Here is a 15755-nt window from a genome sequence, read left to right as displayed (position 1 = left end):
CCAGATGCAGCCCCTGCGTCACTTATGTCTGGGGTTTATTAATAAATACCCTGATAATGGGTCACAGTATCCTGAGAGCTGGATAAGGGTTAACCCCTCCAGTGCCCCTGCCCTGCTTCCATTGATCACCCCTCAGTGAGTGCAGGGCTTGCATTGGGAACAGTTGGGGCTGGGTGAATGCAGAACAGCTGAGAGCTGATTTTGGATCGCCTGGAATGTGCTGGGTGACCTGGGAGCAGGACTTTTATGGAAACTCACAGGCTGCGAGTAACTGCAGCCAAACGGTATCCAGTCTGATGAGAGCAGAGGCAGAGGCTGGACTGGTGTGCAAGGGCTCTGCTACACAGCTTGGGGGTGAGAGGGTATCGCAGGGAGCCTGGCACAGCACAAGGATTACTCTCCCACTGCCACATCCTCACCAGGGCACTGACTGCAGATCAAGGTAAGTCTACCCAAACACAGGGATCAGAGCGGAGAACCTCCAGCTGCTGAACTACAAGTGCCAGCATGCCCTGCCACTGCCAGCCTAAACTGTGGCCAATTGTACTTTCAGCTATGATACATATATGGGTTATACCTGCATGGAAAGTTCACTGGGATTGTGGCAGCCTGCAGCTGTGATTATACTTTCTGCCTGGTCGGTCTTACCCCCCCAGGGTGCATCTCATTGTTGTGCATATATCGGTCTATGTATAGTCGGTGTGGTATCAGACCTACTGTATATATCTGCCCCATGATGTAATATTGCCCTGTACAGCTGGTGGTCAGTGTGATATCAGATCTATATATCTGCCCCAGGGTGTATTATTGCCCTGTACAGCTGGTGGTCAGTGTGATATCAGACCTATATATCTGCCCCAGGGTGTATTATTGCCCTGTACAGCTGGTGGTCAGTGTGATATCAGATCTATATATCAGCCCCAGGGTGTATTATTGCCCTGGTCACCCCCTTGTATTATTAGACAGCTGCGTTTGTGGTTCCAGTACATTTCCTGCAGATGATAAACAGGAAAGCCATAGGATAATGAGATAATGCATTGATAAGATGGGAAGCTGCGGGTTTGCTGGATGATGAGTGATCTGTGTGGTAGCTGGAATCTTGTCATTAAGAAGCATCCATCCTTCTCACATTGCGGAATAATATAAGATTCACAGGATATAAAGCTGCTGATTATGAGTGTAGGCTTGCGAGCAGGGCCCTCCTACCTCTGTCTGTCTGTTTTACCCAGTTTTGTTCTATTACTTTTGTTCTAATTGTAAAGTGCAACGGAATATGCTGCGCTATATAAGAAACTGTTAATAAGTAAATAAATAATACATGTAGTGTTGTATTGTGCGGAGGTGGGTGTAAGATCCCGGGCCCTAAAACCAGAGACAGACATTGCAGCCATGCGGCATAGGGTGAGCCCTGAGAACAGGTGACAGCTGCTGCCCCTGCCCCCTCCTGTATGATGGCAGTAGTGTCACCTACAATCACGTGTGAAAGGGAGACCATTTACAGGGTGCTGTACACTATGGTTTTCCTTCTCTAATACAGATGGAGCAGAATGTATTGTAGCAAGAAATATAACAAGGACATTAAAGTGGAGAATTATTACTCTGTTGCAGAATATATATATATATATATATATATATATGTAACGTTAGTGAAACTAGCGCCTAAGGGTAACTGTGGCACCCTAAATTTGATCACATCAACTGCTCATACTGTACACGGTATAACATTTCATAGAATGCAGAAACAATCAGTAGGTTCCCATACATATATTTATTACAATTTATATAAAGCAACTTCAGTGTCCATAAACATATGATTACTCTTTGGTAGTCTCACCCTCTATTGACATAAAAATGGGGGTCAATATAGGGGATGCGGTCAAGATCCCGCCGGACGGGATCCCAGCGGTCGGAATCCCGACATATTCTCCCTCTGTGGGTGTCCACGACACCCATAGAGGGAGAATAAATTAGTGGGCCGAGCGTGGCGAGCCCGCAAGGGGCTGCGTTGCCCTCGCACCCCTGTCGGGATTGTGCCGGTCGGGATCTCGGTGTCGGTATTCCGACCACCGGGATCTTGTCCGGCAGGATCTCTTACTGATCCCCAAGATAGACATAAGAGACCAGAAAAGTCTTTAACAATCTCCTCCTTCAAATAGTGCAGATTGGAGGTCGCATCACAAAAGACTGATAAACCAACGCGTTTCGTCTCTTGCCGAGACTTCTTCAGGGGTATATCTCTTTAATGAAGTTATCATCAAAGAATTTAAATCGTAGGTGAAACTTTTCTTGGACACTACCATCAATCAGACAAGCCACTCAGCATTAACCATGTGGCAATAGTGCCTGATGATTTCTAACAGAAGCGTATGATACTTCGGAAATCAGATGCGAAGGAATGGATTCAAGAATATTCAACCATCTGGTGAAGTGTGCTGTGTATCCTATATCACCTAATATATATATTATATATATATATATATATATATATATATATATATATATATTCTGTTTTTCTGTAGGTTGGACCATATTACAAGGCTACATGTCCTTTTTATTATGCCCGTTGGAGATTTGTCGGGCCTTGCCCCAAAAGCTTCCCATCCAGTGCATCAGGACTTAAGTATTGCGGCGGTACTCAAACACTGAATTATTTAAATAGAGCATCTTGTTACAACTTGGTTTTCTTTTAAAATATCATTTATTTATACTTCATGTATTTTGTTCACTTTCTCCTGCAGTAATACTACGGGCCGGATTAGGGGCCACGTGGGCCTAGGGCTGAAAATGGTCAATAGGCCTATTGTGAGAAACGGAGGAGGCATAGCCAGTGCGGTGTGGGTGTGGCCAGTATTATCAGCCCCAATGGTTTCCTAAATAGGTTAAAGTAGAAAAATTGACTAATCTTGTGAGGAAAATAGAAATACCATTTTAATACATATGATTTAAAGCGAACTTCTTGGCTAGCTGGGCTGCTGGTCATTATCATCCGGTCATAGTGATGGGCCTGTTTTTATGTGGAGGCCTGGAGCTGTAGACCCAGCCGCCCCATTGTTATTCTGGTCCTGTGGCCTATTTACTAATAGATATTGCTTATAGCGGTGACAGAAAAACACCCGTTGCCATTATTTACTATTATTATATTCTCGATGAGGCAGCTGAGCGTCACTGCCCTGGCGACTCGGACCAAGAGCAATGACTGACGAGGGACAACGCGCAGGGCGAACCAAAGCGCAGACTTTTCAGTTCAACTTTTTGGAGAAAAGGAAAAATTGATTTCCAAAAAATAAATACATTGAAAAACCTGTTGCCCCGTATGAACACGTTAGCTGTGCGTCTCCGTCCTGCACACTGCGGTCCCGTGAGACCCCCCCCCGGCTGTCTCTTGTCCTGGCTGAGGGCCCTGTCTGAGACTGCTGACCTGCACCCAGGCTGATGTACAGTTTGGCTATTTTGGGACGCGCACAGCTGAGACCCCGGCTCTCCCCCCATCAGCTTCTGCTTCCAGTCCTTTCTCCACACTTAGTAGTGGGGCCGTACAGTGGTCGTACGCCTCTGCTCATCAGGAAAGTTCTTTTGTTTTCATTGAAAAAAACTAAAATAAAAACTCAGCGCTGGATCCAAAAGACGATATATCTGTACATGCTAGAAATGTTTATCCTACATCCAGTGGCGGAACTAGCGAGCGGCGGGCCCAGGTGCAACAAAATGCTTTGCCCCCTCCCCGCCCCCCCCTCATCGCGTCCAAATCCACCCCCCTCCCCCCAACTCCAAATTAGAGATTCTTTGCATGCTCCCGTAACATATGTATATGTGTGTGTGTGTATATATATATATATATATATATATATATGTATATATAAATACATAGAATCAGTTGCAAAGGAGGGGGGGACTAGTTTGCACATCATAATTAGGTAGTGAGGTGCTGCTCAGCTTGAGACTTAATACAATATACAGGGGGAAAAGATGCAGGTGCACTATCTCACACTAGCTCAACCTGTAGTAACCAGAGGCATTTAGCATAATCCTGGCCAGGGCTATGAGTTTACCCACCGCACCAAGGTAGCCTCTCATTGGGTAAGTCCCTAACACTAACTACAGGGGTTCAGGTCCGGGGGGCAGGACACCCCAAAGCCACCCAGCCAGACAACCCCAGGGCACCGCAAGAGTGATACAAGTAAAGAATTAGATAGGTAGGAGCAGCTACTGCTGCATGTGTGAGTAATGTGAAGAGTGAAAAAGAATGGTGTGAAAGTGTTACACATATATAAAACAAATTAGTGCTGGCCACTCCGGCTGGCATATGTGGAGTGAGCACACTGAGGTAAGACTCCTACATGTGTTTATTATGTCAGTCAATATTGGGGGGAATCTCTGGGGCGCGGGGCTTCCTGGACCTGCCGTGGCGGGACACCTTCGGGGCATCGCAATCTAACATTTATTTCAATACACTATGGAACTTATAGTTTGTTTAATATCTGTGTAACACTGAATTGTTAGTTGTGCTGCAAAAATGGGTGTGGCCACATGGGGCGTGGCCATTGAAAATGGGGGCGTAATACACATATGACCCAAATAGTGCAGTGCCAGATACACATATGCCCGCACAATGCCAGATACACATATGCCCCCACGGTGCCAGATATGCCCCCACATTGCCAAATACACATGCCCCCACAGTGCTAGATATGCCCCCACTGTGCCAGATACACATTCTGCCACGTTGCAGATATGCCCCCACATTGCCAAATACACATGCCCCCATAGTGCTAGATATGCCCCCACTGTGCCAGATACACATATTCTGCCACATTGCAGATATGCCCCCACATTGCCAAATACACATGTCCCCACAGTGCCAGATATGCCCTCATAGTGCCAGATATGCCCCCACAGTGCTAGATATGCCCCCACAGTGCCAGTTTAGATATTTTTACCTGCGCGTTGCCAGGGGTATCATGCGCATTGCCAGGGGTCTCCAGCACGTTGCTATGGGTTTCATTCGCGTTGCCAGGGGATTCATGCGCGTTGCTATGGGTTTCCTGCGCATTGCCAGGGGTTTCCTGCGTGTTGCCATGGGGTTCCCCTGCAAGTTGCCAGCGGGCTCCCCTGTGAGTTGCCAGGGGTCTCCAGCAAGTTGCTATGGGTTTCATTCACGTTACCAGGGGATTCATGCGCATTGCCAGGGCTCTCCAGCACGTTGCTATGGGTTTCCTACGCGTTGCCAGGGGTTTCCTGCGCATTGCCAGGGGTCTCCTCTGTGTTGCCAGGGGTTTCCTGCGTGTTGCCATGGGGTTCCCCTGCGAATTGCCAGCGGGCTCCCCTGTGAATTGCCAGGGGTCTCCTGGCCGCTGTTCCAGTAAAGTATGGGAGGGTGTGTGTGGGCTTCAGTATGTTCAGTAATTCTAGCCCCCGCAGTGGATTGAGACGTGCTGGCGGCTGCGCTTCCGTACATTACAGTGTGAAAAAATAAGATTTTACTTACCGATAAATCTATTTCTCGGAGTCCGTAGTGGATGCTGGGGTTCCTGAAAGGACCATGGGGAATAGCGGCTCCGCAGGAGACAGGGCACAAAAAGTAAAGCTTTTCCAGATCAGGTGGTGTGCACTGGCTCCTCCCCCTATGACCCTCCTCCAGACTCCAGTTAGGTACTGTGCCCGGACGAGCGTACACAATAAGGGAGGATTTTGAATCCCGGGTAAGACTCATACCAGCCACACCAATCACACCGTACAACTTGTGATCTAAACCCAGTTAACAGTATGATAACAGCGGAGCCTCTGAAAGATGGCTTCCTTCAACAATAACCCGAATTAGTTAACAATAACTATGTACAATTATTGCAGATAATCCGCACTTGGGATGGGCGCCCAGCATCCACTACGGACTCCGAGAAATAGATTTATCGGTAAGTAAAATCTTATTTTCTCTATCGTCCTAGTGGATGCTGGGGTTCCTGAAAGGACCATGGGGATTATACCAAAGCTCCCAAACGGGCGGGAGAGTGCGGATGACTCTGCAGCACCGAATGAGAGAACTCCAGGTCCTCCTTAGCCAGAGTATCAAATTTGTAAAATTTTACAAACGTGTTCTCCCCTGACCACGTAGCTGCTCGGCAGAGTTGTAATGCCGAGACCCCTCGGGCAGCCGCCCAAGATGAGCCCACCTTCCTTGTGGAGTGGGCCTTTACAGATTTAGGCTGTGGCAGGCCTGCCACAGAATGTGCAAGTTGGATTGTGCTACAGATCCAACGAGCAATCGTCTGCTTAGAGGCAGGAGCACCCATCTTGTTGGGTGCATACAATATAAACAACGAGTCAGATTTTCTGACTCCAGCTGTCCTTGCAATATATATTTTTAATGCTCTGACAACGTCCAGTAACTTGGAGTCCTCCAAGTCACTTGTAGCCGCAGGCACTACAATAGGCTGGTTCAGATGAAATGCTGACACCACCTTAGGGAGAAAATGCGGACGAGTCCGCAGTTCTGCCCTGTCCGAATGGAAAATCAGATATGGGCTTTTGTAAGATAAAGCTGCCAGTTCTGACACTCTCCTGGCCGAAGCCAGGGCTAGAAGCATGGTCACTTTCCATGTGAGATATTTCAAATCCACCTTTTTTAGTGGTTCAAACCAATGAGATTTTAGAAATTCCAAAACCACATTGAGCTCCCACGGTGCCACTGGAGGCACCACAGGCGGCTGTATATGCAGCACTCCCTTAACAAAGGTCTGGACTTCAGGGACTGAAGCCAATTCTTTTTGAAAGAAAATCGACAGGGCCGAAATTTGAACCTTAATAGATCCCAATTTGAGACCCATAGACAATCCTGATTGCAGGAAATGTAGGAATCGACCCAGTTGAAATTCCTCCGTCGGAGCACTCCGATCTTCGCACCACGCAACATATTTTCGCCAAATTCGGTGATAATGTTGCACGGTTACTTCCTTCCTCGCTTTAATCAAAGTAGGAATGACTTCTTCCGGCATGCCTTTTTCCTTTAGGATCCGGCGTTCAACCGCCATGCCGTCAAACGCAGCCGCGGTAAGTCTTGAAACAGACAGGGACCCTGCTGAAGCAAGTCCCTCCTTAGAGGTAGAGGCCACGGATCTTCCGTGATCATCTCTTGAAGTTTCGGGTACCAAGTCCTTCTTGGCCAATCCGAAACCACTAGTATCGTTCTCACGCCTCTTTGCCGTATAATTCTCAATACTTTTGGTATGAGAGGCAGAGGAGGAAACACATACACCGACTGGTACACCCAAGGCGTTACCAGCGCGTCCACAGCTATTGCCTGCGGATCTCTTGACCTGGCGCAATACCTGTCCAGTTTTTTGTTGAGGCGAGACGCCATCATGTCCACCATCGGTCTTTCCCAACGGGTTACCAGCATGTGGAAGACTTCTGGATGAAGTCCCCACTCTCCCGGGTGAAGATCGTGTCTGCTGAGGAAGTCTGCTTCCCAGTTGTCCACTCCCGGGATGAACACTGCTGACAGTGCTATCACATGATTCTCTGCCCAGCGAAGAATCCTTGCAGCTTCTGCCATTGCACTCCTGCTTCTTGTGCCGCCCTGTCTGTTCACATGGGCGACTGCCGTGATGTTGTCCGACTGGATCAACACCGGTTTTCCTTGAAGCAGAGGTTCTGCCTGGCTTAGAGCATTGTATATTGCTCTTAGTTCCAATATGTTTATGTGAAGAGACGTTTCCAGGCTCGTCCATACTCCCTGGAAGTTTCGTCCTTGTGTGACTGCTCCCCAGCCTCTCAGGCTGGCGTCCGTGGTCACCAGGATCCAATCCTGTATGCCGAATCTGCGGCCCTCCAATAGATGAGGACTCTGCAACCACCACAGAAGAGACACCCTTGTCCTTGGAGACAGGGTTATCCGTAGGTGCATCTGAAGATGCGACCCTGACCTGTACAGACACCTTTCCTGGTTTTAGGAGGTTCCTGACAAGCTCGGATAACTCCTTGGCTTTTTCCTCCGGGAGAAAAACCTTTTTCTGAACCGTGTCCAGAATCATCCCTAGGAACAGCAGACGAGTTGTCGGCATTAACTGGGATTTTGGAATATTCAGAATCCACCCGTGCTGTTTTAGCACTTCTTGAGACAGTGCTAATCCCATCTCTAGCTGTTCTCTGGACCTTGCCCTTATTAGGAGATCGTCCAAGTATGGGATAATTAATACGCCTTTTCTTCGAAGAAGAATCATCATCTCGGCCATTACCTTTGTAAAGACCCGAGGTGCCGTGGACAATCCGAACGGCAGCGTCTGAAACTGAAAGTGACAGTTTTGTACAACGAACCTGAGGTACCCCTGGTGTGAGGGGTAAATTGGAACGTGGAGATACGCATCCTTGATGTCCAAGGATACCATAAAGTCCCCCTCTTCCAGGTTCGCTATCACTGCTCTGAGTGACTCCATCTTGAACTTGAACTTCTTTATGTACAGGTTCAAGGACTTCAGATTTAGAATAGGCCTTATCGAGCCATCCGGCTTCGGTACCACAAAAAGAGTGGAATAATACCCCTTCCCTTGTTGTAGAAGAGGTACCTTGACTATCACCTGCTGAGAGTACAGCTTGTGAATGGCTTCCAAAACCGTCTCCCTTTCGGAGGGGGACGTTGGTAAAGCAGACTTCAGGAAACGGCGAGGTGGATCTGTCTCTAATTCCAACCTGTACCCCTGGGATATTATCTGCAGGATCCAGGGATCTACTTGCGAGTGAGCCCACTGCGCGCTGTAATTTTTTGAGACGACCCCCCACCGTCCCCGAGTCCGCTTGAGAAGCCCCAGCGTCATGCTGAGGCTTTTGTAGAAGCCGGGGAGGGCTTCTGTTCCTGGGAAGGAGCTGCCTGTTGCTGTCTCTTCCCTCGACCTCTGCCTCGTGGCAGATATGAATAGCCCTTTGCTCTCTTATTTTTAAAGGAACGAAAGGGCTGCGGTTGAAAGGTCGGTGCCTTTTTCTGTTGGGGAGTGACTTGAGGTAGAAAGGTGGATTTCCCGGCTGTAGCCGTGGCCACCAAATCTGATAGACCGACTCCAAATAACTCCTCCCCTTTATACTGCAAAACTTCCATATGCCGTTTTGAGTCCGCATCGCCTGTCCACTGTCGCGTCCATAAGGTTCTTCTGGCCGAAATGGACATAGCACTTACCCGTGATGCCAGTGTGCAGATATCCCTCTGTGCATCACGCATATAAAGAAATGCATCCTTTATTTGTTCTAACGACAGTAAAATATTGTCCCTGTCCAGGGTATCAATATTTTCAATCAGGGACTCTGACCAAACTACCCCAGCACTGCACATCCAGGCAGTCGCTATAGCTGGTCGTAGTATAACACCTGCATGTGTGTATATACTTTTTTGGATATTTTCCATCCTCCTATCTGATGGATCTTTAAGTGCGGCCGTCTCAGGAGAGGGTAACGCCACTTGTTTAGATAAGCGTGTTAGCGCCTTGTCCACCCTAGGAGGTGTTTCCCAGCGCTCCCTAACCTCTGGCGGGAAAGGGTATAATGCCAATAATTTCTTTGAAATTATCAGCTTTTTATCAGGGGCAACCCACGCTTCATTACACACGTCATTTAATTCTTCTGATTCAGGAAAAACTATAGGTAGTTTTTTCACACCCCACATAATACCCTGTTTAGTGGTACCTGTAGTATCAGCTAAATGTAACGCCTCCTTCATTGCCAAAATCATATAACGTGTGGCCCTACTGGAAAATACGGTTGATTCGTCACCGTCACCACTGGAGTCATCGCCTGTGTCTGGGTCTGTGTCGAATGACTGAGGCAAAGGGCGTTTCACAGCCCCTGACGGTGTTTGAGTCGCCAGGACAGGCACTAATTGATTGTCCGGCCGTCTCATGTCGTCAAACGACTGCTTTAGCGTGTTGACACTATCCCGTAGTTCCATAAATAAAGGCATCCATTCTGGTGTCGACTCCCTAGGGGGTGACATCCTCATATTTGGCAATTGCTCCGCCTCCACGCCAATATCGTCCTCATACATGTCGACACACGTACCGACACACAGCAGACACACAGGGAATACTCCTAACGAAGACAGGACCCACTAGCCCTTTGGGGAGACAGAGGGAGAGTTTGCCAGCACACACCAAAAGCGCTATATATATATATCAGGGATAGCCTTATAATAAGTGCTCCCTTATAGCTGCTTTGTTATATCAAAATATCGCCATAAATTTGCCCCCCCTCTCTGTTTTACCCTGTTTCTGTAGTGCAGTGCAGGGGAGAGACTTGGGAGCCGTCCTGACCAGCGGAGCTGTGAGACGAAATGGCGCCGTGTGCTGAGGAGATAGGCCCCGCCCCTTTTCTGGCGGGCTCGTCTCCCGCTATTTAGAGAAATCAGGCAGGGGTTAAATATCTCCATATAGCCTCTGGGGGCTATATGTGAGGTATTTTTAGCCTTTATATAGGTTACATTTGCCTCCCAGGGCGCCCCCCTCCCAGCGCCCTGCACCCTCAGTGACTGCCGTGTGAAGTGTGCCGAGAGGAAAATGGCGCACAGCTGCAGTGCTGTGCGCTACCTTTAGAAGACTGCAGGAGTCTTCAGCCGCCGATTCTGGACCTCTTCTGACTTCAGCATCTGCAAGGGGGCCGGCGGCGCGGCTCCGGTGACCATCCAGGCTGTACCTGTGATCGTCCCTCTGGAGCTTGATGTCCAGTAGCCAAGAAGCCAATCCATCCTGCACGCAGGTGAGTTGACTCCTTCTCCCCTCAGTCCCTCGCTGCAGTGATCCTGTTGCCAGCAGGAATCACTGTAAAATAAAAAACCTAGCTAAACTTTTTCTAAGCAGCTCTTTAGGAGAGCCACCTAGATTGCACCCTTCTCGGCCGGGCACAAAAATCTAACTGGAGTCTGGAGGAGGGTCATAGGGGGAGGAGCCAGTGCACACCACCTGATCTGGAAAAGCTTTACTTTTTGTGCCCTGTCTCCTGCGGAGCCGCTATTCCCCATGGTCCTTTCAGGAACCCCAGCATCCACTAGGACGATAGAGAAAAAACCTTAAAATGCCCGCCGTCGGGGAGACAGGCGCTAGAGGTCAAATGTGACTTCTAGCGCCTGTCTCAGCCTTGGCGGCAGCCATTTTTGGTGGGTTATTTTTACATTGCAATGTACAGAAGCGCTGCCGCTCCCCCAGCGCGTCTAAATTCACTCACTGCGGGGGCTCCGGCGGCTAGAGTAACTGTACGGAATTGGCGCCTATGCTTTGGACCCCTTGACAGTGGTGGGCCCCAGTGCAAGGTACTGCTTGCACTGGCGGTAGTTCCACCACTGCCTACATCCCCATCGGAGAGCCACGCTTATATCTATCTGTGCTCTCATCTTGGCAGCTCCTGTCTGCAGCTTTATCCCAGTTACAGCAACTGAACATTTTCCTTTTCTCTCTGTTTAAGTTGGAAGCGGAAGATAAGTGCGACGTGGCTGAGGTTGGCTTGTAGTACGCTGTATACTAGACCAGTTATATTATAGTAATAGATTACATTGCGTGAAGAATTCATGATTACTGCTCATTAGTTAGTACGATGTGAGTACTAAGGATAGGTACACACCTAGCGGACAGAGTGGCCAATTCTGGTAAGCATATACATTTACCGATCGCCCGCTTGCATTTAAATTTGCCTGCCCGGCTGTGACGTCAGTCCCTGCAGCCGGAGGGCCAGTGGGTCATCTGTATACACAGCCAGATGTGCCGATATATCGATCATCTCCTCTGCTGCAGGGCCGACGCGGTATGTCTGTGAACGACATATCGGATGTACATCGTATTTAGTATATGTATGATGGAGGGATGTGGGTGTAGACAGTCCATTTTCTGTCTGTATAATGTCGTCGTTTTTTGCTGTAAATATGTGTGTACCGGCCTGCGGATGTAGCAGTTTCTGTACACACCAGCGGACGCCTTACAGCAGGGGTGGCCGGACTTTTGAGACCTGGGATCTACTTTTTGTTCACTTACTTACCGGTGATCTACCGGCCTCAAATAACACCAATAATAATGCTCACATTTAATAATAGCATCAATAATGATGCTATCAAATAACAGCACCAATATTAATGCGCACATTTAAAATTAGTATTAAGAATGACATCAAATAACCCCTCTCTGTGCAAATACTCCCCTTTGCAGATCCGCCCCTTGTGCAGATACCCCCCTTCCACACTCCTGCATAATAGCCCCCTGTACAATAATCCCCTCTGTGCACCCTTGCAGATTCCCCTTTGTGTAAAAGAAAAGCTTTTACCACGTGAAGAAACCACGCTCTGTGCAGATCCCCCCCTTTGCAGATCGGCCCTCCCCTTGTGAAGAAACTTACCTGACAAGTTGTCACGCTGCCTAGCTTCAGTCTTCCCTCCCCCTGCAGTCACACTCCCGCTTTCACGCTGCATGGCCTCCCACTGGCTGCTTTTCCTGTCGTCGCCACCGCCAACTGGATCAAACTGGATCCAACAAGCGCCCAGGCTCCTCACATCGCACGTCTGCATCCCTGGGAACTGTGAAGAGATGCAGCAGCGGCAGGCTCCTTACAGTTATTTTCTGTTAAGTCTGTCGCGATCTACCGGCGGATGCTCCGCAAGCTACCGGTAGATCACGATCTACCTTTTGGCCCCCTCTGCCTTACAGCTATGGACAGCCCAGTCACATAACCAGTGGAGTTGTTGTATTTCAGCCGTACTCACTGTTTACACACTGGTAGATGGAGCGGAGCAGGATCTCATACAGTTCACCAGCTGGTTAGTGTATGCCAGGGCCATCTTAATGTGCAGGCACACTGGCCAGATGCCCAGGGCCCCGAAATTCTGGGAGCCTTTCAGCCAGGGACGTATCTAGACTTTTCTTTTAGGGAGGAGGGGAAGGGGGGGGGTTTACTGTTTAATCTCGACTCCTCCTCTCTCCAGTCCCAACTCCTCCATTCCTGAAAAACTGAACTTTTTGAGTGAGACTGAGATAGTGCTTTGTGATTGTTCTATATACATGTGACTGTGCTTTGGGGTAATTGTATTTATTAGCCCTAGTACCCGCACACCTGCAAGAGAGGGGCAAATGCTCTGTAACCCTTGCTCTCCTGGCTCCTCTGTGCTGCTGTGCTATAGGCTGCAGCACAGCGTTCTGCCTCAGGCTCTCCCTGGAGAGCTCTCTTCTGCTCAAAAGTGGGCGTGGCTATGACTGTGTTAGGGAGGGCGGTCGCCCCCTTCGCTCCCCCCTTAAATCCATCCCTGCTTTCAGCCTGCAGCCAGACAGTGAATGCCTGTCAGCTTGCTGATTGGTGGATGGCTGGAGCTATCCAGCAATCAGAGTTGCTGACAGCCACTCACTATATGGAAGCATGTGGAGGGACAGCGCAGCATCACAGGGTGGGTAAGTTATTATTTATTAATTTTATTAAGACCACATTATCGCAGGAAATTCCCTCTGTGGTAACTTGTACTGATGGATGCCCCATATATTCCCCCCAAACAATATATGTAGATAAAGAACATTCATTTTCAGGGCAGGACTGACAACATAAGTAAATAAATCCCTTAGAGGACTACTTACCCTTACAGCTTCACGTGTTCCCCGGACCCCGCTACCTCCAAGTTCTGTACACACACCTATAGTCGCTGACTACCAGTATGGTTCCGTTACACAGCAGTATGGTCAAACAAGCCGGCTTGGACGCTATTAGTCCGGAATGTACTAAATCTGCAGGGCTTCGGTATATTTGGTCAACAGTGACTTTCATAATGTCAAGGTGAGAATGTCGATACGGCCATTATGTCGACAGGGAACATACAATACTGATGACATGTCAGCATGGTCACAAGACATTAGTAATTATCACTAACACTGACATCTTCACTATGTAGACATTCTGCTCATGGCCCTCATTCCGAGTCGTTCGCTCGGTATTTTTCATCGCATCGCATGCGCAATATTCGCATTGCGACTGCGCCAAGTAATTTAACAATGAAGATAGTATTTTTACTCACGGCTTTTTCATCGCTCCGGCGATCGTAATGTGATTGACAGGAAATGGGTGTTACTGGGCGGAAACACGGCGTTTTATGGGCGTGTTGTTGAAAACGCTACCGTTTCCGGAAAAAACGCAGGAGTGGCTGGAGAAACGGAGGAGTGGCTGGGCGAACGCTGGGTGTGTTTGTGACGTCAAACCAGGAACGACAAGCACTGAACTGATCGCACAGGCAGAGTAAGGTTGAAGTTACTCAGAAACTGCTCAGTAGTTTGTAATCGCAATATTGCGATTACATCGGTCGCAATTTTAAGAAGCTAAGATACACTCCCAGTAGGCGTAGGCTTAGCGTGTGTAACTCTGCTAAATTCGCCTTGCGACCGATCAACTTGGAATGAGGGCCCATGTTCACATTTTCGAGATGCCGACGTGTTCAATATTCACATTATTAAGTATGTTGGCATTCTGGTGTTGATGTTATGTAGACGCAGTGAATGTCCCTTTATTACTGCATCCCGTCAGGGGAACAGGAAGTTGATAAACAGGAGATGCAGCCAATCACTGAAGGAGGTGGGGCCAAGCATAATCTATCATTAGGCTCCACCCCTTGCGGCATAATGTTGCAAATCGCAGGGCTATGAAAAAGGAGACCAAAATGAACCAAATCTCATAGAGTCACTTCACATTTGCCCCAGTCCCTCCTGGACTAAAAAATCACGTTATTCTGCTCCCCAACCCTCCTATTTCATTAGGCGGTAGACGAGATGCGGAAGGGTCACTGGCTCTTCTGGGAGTCCGTGGGGCCACCAGAAATTGGGGAGTAGGTAAGTACGGGTAAAATTCAGGCAGCCGCTGTAAGGAGTGACCGAGCGGAGCAGCAGCAGCAGAACGGCTGCATTCACCTACCGTGGTAGGCTCCTATGCACACAGCGCAGAGTGGTTCCTGAGATCTCATCATGTGATGCTGATGAGAGGACTCGGAAGCCACTCTGTTGTATGTAGGGGAGGCAGTTACATGAATCCTGCACCCTTAGAGACCCGAAAGCTGGCATGCCCCGACTGTCAGGACTGTAGAGGTGCAGGATTCTACTCAGCCCCCACCCCCCTTGCTGGCCATCTACAAGCCGCTGTGCATGCAGAACACAGAATCGCTGCAGCCCCTATCCGGGCACAGATGCTGCTGTACACCTATCCTCAGCAATTGCAGGGTCCTAGGATTGACTCTTGGGGTCTCCCAACTGACAGAGGAAGCGGGGCAGAGAGGATCCACAGAAACTAATAAGAAGAAAGGCATTTATTCCGTACAGACTGCACAGATAAGATATATATTAGTTAGTGTAATAGATTCACTGTCGGACTGGGGTATGAAGGGCCCACCGGGGAAATACAGTCGTAGGGGCCCATATTTAGAGGCTTGGCAATCCATTAATGTATGCTCTGGGCCCCTTGATAAATATATATAGTAAATACTGCTAGTGAATACATGATAATGTACCAGATTAATAACAGCAATGTACTACTGTAGTGAACACACCATAGTCCTGTGCAGTATAAGGTAACCTATGTATAGTGTATAACTCAAGTGTTCAGTCTGGAACCTGATCCCTAGAGGGGGTGGTGGGAGCCCAGGCAGTGGGGCCCACCGGTGGTTTCCCCTGTGCCCCTGTGGGCCAGTCCAACCCTGAATAGATGTATTATGGTCAGGTCATGATGTCGGGTGTAGTGTCCTATGTCTGTATAGGGTGTAATAGATGTATTATGGT

At 48.6% G+C, this 15755-nt stretch overlaps 1 protein-coding gene across 9 annotated transcripts in view; it reads left to right on the top strand.

The window, feature by feature from the left end:
* The first annotated feature begins 264 nt into the window (after window positions 1–264).
* Window positions 265–15755, top strand: part of NEXN (nexilin F-actin binding protein) — a 165970-nt gene continuing 150479 nt past the window's right edge. For 2 of the 9 annotated variants that reach the window (XM_063939014.1, XM_063939015.1), the window contains exon 1: window positions 268–442. The gene's annotated coding sequence lies outside the window, so the exon portion shown is untranslated. Of the gene's footprint in view, window positions 443–15755 lie in introns of all 9 variants that reach the window. The other 7 variants (XM_063939020.1, XM_063939016.1, XM_063939018.1 and 4 more) reach the window with 5 other exon arrangements.

Source organism: Pseudophryne corroboree, chromosome 9 (assembly GCF_028390025.1).
Source record: "Pseudophryne corroboree isolate aPseCor3 chromosome 9, aPseCor3.hap2, whole genome shotgun sequence".
Lineage (NCBI taxonomy): Eukaryota > Metazoa > Chordata > Amphibia > Anura > Myobatrachidae > Pseudophryne > Pseudophryne corroboree.
The sequence above is the reverse complement of the archived record's forward strand: the minus strand, read 5'-3'. Positions and strand labels throughout refer to the sequence as shown.